A 5,852-nucleotide genomic window follows, 5' to 3' on the forward strand; every position below is an offset into this window, starting at 1 on the left:
TCCAGGCGCCTCCCAAACCAATTAAATCAGCCCCTGTTGGGGGGGGCGCAGGCTTCCTCATCCCAGGTGATGCAAAGTCCAGACCTGCCCAGGACGTCCGCGTCAGGCATCACGGGCACAGCACTGACAACCCCATTGTTATGGGGAAGCCCCTGTCATCCTCACCATGGTCCCCCAGAAGTACATGGTGTGGTCCCATCCTGAAGAGCTTAACAGAGAGCGGGGATGGAGCCCCCCAAGCCGTTCCTGGGCACACTTCCACTCCGCACAACTTAAAGAGGTTGCGGCCAACACGCAGTCATCCGTATGATATTTTTACTAATAGTACAGCCATGTCCTCCCAGCGGCCGAAGACTGCATTCTGAGGGGACAGGACGGAGAGCAGGTGCAGGGGGGCACTCCAGGAAAAGAGGTGTTTCCAAATTTGGAAGTGTAAATGGCAAGGGGCGAGGGGGTGGAGAGGTGCGTGTGTTTCCCGCTGGGGGTGGGGTGGGGTGGGGCCCCACGGAGTTCAAGGGCTCTCGGTCACAGCTATGCTCGTTAGACAAAGGGAATGGTTCCCAGGGCACTGGATGAATCCCCAAAATAGATCCCAAATCTACTCGGCAGCGTGGGTGAAACCCACTGTCATAATATTGAGCAAAAAGAAGCCAGACCTGAGTATACATACTGTGTGATTCTGGTGATTTCATTCATACAAAGTATAAAAACAGGACAAATAACCTATAGTGAGAGAAGTCAGAATATTGGTTACCTTTGAGGGGGTAGTGACCAAAAGGGACATGAGGGAGCTTCTGGTGACTTGTATGTTCTGTCCTTCATCTGGATGTAATGGCATGGGTGTGTTCATTCTGTGAAAGTGTGTTTTACTTCAGTAAAAGTTTCAGTAAATATACAGAATTATGAAGCCACCTGGTTCCCAGAAATGCCCCCTGGACCTCAGGATGGCTTAAAATCAGGGCTCCAGAGCTCCTCCACCTCTCTCTCCAGCTCCCATCTGCCTCTCGCTGCAACCCAGCTCCATCCAGGGTGGCCGGAAACAGGATGTTACAGCTAGGATTCTTTGGAAGAATAGGATAACTCTGGCCAACTTGAACAAAAATTAACTAACAGGAACTGACCTGATAACTCATCTGTAACTTACCAGTGGTCACAGCCAGTTCACTAAGAGGACCTGAGCTGGGTTTCAGGTTCCCTTAGGATAATGACAGCAGCCCAAATCCAAATCTCTGCACATGTCCTCCCAAAGCCACACAGAAGGAAGAAGGAGAACAACAAAAGCACCCTTGCCCCCTGCCTTCAGCATAACCAGGAAAAAGAGTGCTGGGAACTTCAGTCTACAACTAAGAGAAAGAAACCTCCGAAAGCAGCAGAACAAGGTCTGGACCCCACAGAGTAGAGAAGGTCAGGTGGAGACTCCGTGCCAAAGAAGAGAGGGCAGCAAGAGCCTGGATGGGGACACAAATAAAATGATCCTGAGAGCTTGCGAGCCCTGCCCTGGTGCAGAAATACTGCGAAGAGGTCTGATGCCCAGTAGATCACAGCACTGGCATCTGGCAGAATTGAAAGGGAAGGTGTTTTGGGGGCACCTGGCTGGCTCAGTTGGAGGAGCGTGCGACTCTTGATCTCGGGGTTGTAAGTTCAAGCCCCACGTTGGATGTGGAGATTACTTAAAAATAAAATTTTTTAAATAAAGAAAGGAAGGAAGGCGTTTTGAATGTGCGGGGCCGGAGTAGCTGTCTTGAAAAGGCATCAGTTCTGGGTGACAGGGGCAACTGGGGAGGGGAAGGTGGCCCTGGGAGGCTTGCTGGTGGATGGAGGGAAGGGCGTGAGCTGTGGGCTCGAAGTAAGGGAGTAAGTTGATGGAAACAAGAAGAGCCAGCAAATCAACAAACATATCAATCCTCCCTCCCCAAAAGGTTTCATCGGTTTGTTCAAAATGTCACCTCACTCTTCCAACCGAAGAGAGTACTCTTTTTTAATTTTTTAATTTTTATTTTTTTAAAGATTTTATTTATTTATATGAGAGAGAGAGAATGAGAGAGAGAGAGCACATGAGAGGGGGGGAGGGTCAGAGGGAGAAGCAGACTCCCTGCTGAGCAGGGAGCCCGATGCAGGACTCGATCCAGGGACTCCAGGATCATGACCTGAGCCGAAGGCAGTCGCTTAACCAACTGAGCCACCCAGGCGCCCTACTCTTTTTTTAAAAAAAAAAGATTTTATTTATTTATTTGAGAGAGAGCAGGGGGAGGAGCAGAGGGAGAGGGAGAAGCAGACTCCCTGTTGAGCAGAGAGCCTGATGCGGGCTCGATCCCAGGATCCTGAGATCATGACCCGAGCCGACTGAGCCACCCAGGCGCCCTGAGGGTGCTCTTGAACTAAGAAATGAAGTCACCCAAACCTCTCACCCGGTCTGCTAATGCCGATTATTGCTGGTCAAAGAAAATAGATACCTCAGCGTGAACAGAAAAAAGCAGACAACATCCATACAAATCCAACTCTAAGAGAAAAACAAGAAATGAGAATCAAAACATTTCAGCTGAAACTTCTGGTTAGAAAACAGCTAAGTCGGGCGCCTGGGTGGCTCAGTTGGTTAAGCGACTGCCTTCGGCTCAGGTCATGATCCTGGAGTCCCTGGATCGAGTCCCGCATCGGGCTCCCTGCTCGGCGGGGAGCCTGCTTCTCCCTCTGACCCTCCCCCCTCTCATGTGCTCTCTCTCTCTCATTCTCTCTGTCTCAAATAAATGAATAAAATCTTTAAAAAAAAAAAAAAGAAAAAGAAAACAGCTAAGTCACGGAGATGAAAAGTACAGCATCAGGAATATAGCCAGTGATGTTGTAGTAACGTGTGGTGACAGATGGTAGCTACACTCACCATGGTGAGCGCTGAGGAACGTGGACACTGTCAAATCACTCTTGTACACCTGACGCTAATGCAACATTGTGTGTCAACTACACTTCAATAACTTTTTAGAGTTTATTTATTTTAGTAATCTCTACACCCAACATGGGGCTCAAACTCATGACCCTGAGAGCAAGAGTCACACGCTCCACCGACTAAGCCAGCCAGGCGCCCCTTCCACAATTTTTTTTTTAAAAAGACAAATATTTCAGCTGATGAGAAGTCTCCTCCAGAAAAACACCACCAGGCAGAGGACAACTCTGACGTAACACTTCAACTTGGACTATATTCTTAAACGACCATTTGCAGAGATGAAAACAATTTAAATCAGAAATTTGGGAGCATCCAGCAGAAATGCGTCAAAAAATTAGAAACAGAAATAAGAGTTAACAAATATCAGGAAAGAAATTGAAAAAAAAAAAAAAAGTCGAAGTCTTCTCAGAAGTGATGATTAAATTGCAAGGTACTCAAGAGAAATTAAATTCAACTGAGAATATAATAAGAGGCATTCATATCAAAGAAGGAAAGAAAAGAACCAAGAAAACAAAAGTAAAATCAATAACAAAGTAGGGACGCCTGGGTGGCTCAGTCAGTTAAGCGTCTGCCTTTGGCTCAGGTCATGATCTCAGGGTCCTGGGATCGAGTCCCACATCGGGCTCCGTGCTCAGCATAGAGTTGGCTTGGGATCCTCTCTCTCCCTCTCCCTCCGCCCCTCCTCCCTCTGAAATAAATATATGAATCTTTTTTAAAAAATCAGTAACAAAGTTTAAAAAAAAGTAGGGTGTCAGAGAGAAAGAGATGGCAGAAGATATACAAGGAGAACACAAGTCCCTGGAGTGCCCACAGGAAACAAAACAACTGAAAAGAACTCATATCAAACAAAAGGTAGAACCCCCCCTGCCCCCAAAAGAAGGAACTTTCTGGAAATACACAACATAATCTACATATTGAAGGGGCATATCGCATACTTAGGAAAGTTGACCTGGAATGGCCATCCGTGGGGTAAATCTTAATAACACCTAGAAAAAGAAGAAAAGGTACCTTTACCGGGAGAAAACGGTGGGCCCCACCTTAACCTGGTGACACAGCTCAGCCTTCCCCGCGAAGAAGGTACAAACTGACATTACGTGTCCCGGGTGTGCTGCAGGGGCTGCACGATACCATCTAGGTAGTATTCTTGCCAGGAACACTTTCACCTGAATCTGCTCACGAGGACACCGCCAGATAAATATGGATTGGAAGATACTCTTACAGAGACCACCGGACTGTTCAAAATTGGCAATGTCGTGAAAGACAAAATACGAGGGGACAAACTTAAAAAGAGACCGTGTTAGGTGATGTTATGGTGTCGACATTAAATTTGCGAGGATTTGTGGTAGTTTTAAAACATAACCCCCCAGTTCTTTGACGCTCCTCCAAGCAATAGATGGGGCTCTGTCCTAAATCTGGGCTCTGTGACTGCTTGCCCAGTAGAAGAATCTGGTAGAAGTGATGCTGTGCCAGGACCAGCCCTGTGGAACCTGCAGCTTCCGCGTCCGGTGTCCCGGTCCCCAGCTACCATGCCGGGAGGAGCCCAGACCACATGGGGAACGACCCATAGGTGTTCTGACGAACAGCCGCAGTGGAGGTCCCAGCCAGCAGGCAGTCTCATCCACCAGCCACGTGAGCAAGGAGAAGGTAGCTGGCTCCAGCCCCAGGCAGCCGTCTGACTACAACTGCAAGAGAGATCTGAGCCACTGTCACCTGGCCAAGACTCGTCAACCCACAGAACCAAGGTAGAGAATAAAACAGTTGTTGCTTTAAGCCAGTAAGTTTTGAGGTGATTCGTTGTGCAACAGAGAATAACGTGCACAACTTTGCACAACTGCATAATGGGGTAATGGTATTATGGTTACGGGGGAGAATGTCCTTATTCTTGGGAGAATTTGCTGAAGGACTTAGGGATGAAGTGTTACTTGCAAACGATAAAGAAGGAAAAAGAAAGTTTGAGCGTCTATGTGAACAAATGTGGTAAAATGTTACCAGGTGGTGAATCTAAGCAAAAGGAATAAGAATTCCATTGTACTCTTCTTCTTTCAACTTTGCAACTTGTGAAATTTTTCAAAATAAAACGTGTGTGTGGTGGGTGAGGCTTTGGAGAAGAGAAAGAAGGGCAGAATTTCTTGGAAACTCCTGGCTTAGAGAATTGGGGAAAAAATAGAGTTGACTAACCAGGTCTCAGGGAAGACAGAACGGGGGCTTCAGGGATCCCCATCTTTGGGGCCCTGCTAGGGAACAGCTGAACCCCAACCATCTGATCTCCCTGTGCATTTCTGTACAAGCTCCAGAGCCCTTGGAGGGAATCTGATGGATCAGCCCAGCTGATGGGCCCAGCCCCTGGTCCATCAGTCCTATCAGACCACAGGGAGGGGAGGCCAGCACTTCCCAAAAGAAGATGAGGACGCTATCACCTGAAGATGAGGAAGAAACCACAGATGTTCTACCCACATGGACTCCAAGAGCTTCTGAGTTTGAATTCTTACTGCTTCCCACATGAAAAGGGGATTGACTACTGCTCCTTAGATTCCAGTTTCAAAAAGTCCACAAGGAAGGGATTTATTCTCTTCTCCTGGATCCAGTTAGCTTTGGCCAGGGATAAGGGACTATGTCTGGACCGATCCAGATCAGGTGCCTCCTCCAGAACCAGCCAACTGTGGCCAGGGGTTTGAGTCGTGTAAGACCATGGCTGCTCTATATGTTACGGCAGGAATTTCTAGAGCAGGGAGATTCTGAGCAGACATTGTCCACTGTGCAGGGTGAACCCAGGATACCTTGGGCACCCAGAGGAGAAGCACCAGGCTTGGCCCCGGATGGGTGTAGGGGGTGAATGGGAGCGGGCCAGGTATTTGAAGGCTCCCAGACCTTGGAGAAGCCGGTTATGGTGGGCGTTCCAGACCCACATGGAGCCTCC

Source organism: Leptonychotes weddellii, chromosome 8 (assembly GCF_054177405.1).
Source record: "Leptonychotes weddellii isolate Sample4059 chromosome 8, ASM5417740v2, whole genome shotgun sequence".
NCBI classification, from domain to species: domain Eukaryota; kingdom Metazoa; phylum Chordata; class Mammalia; order Carnivora; family Phocidae; genus Leptonychotes; species Leptonychotes weddellii.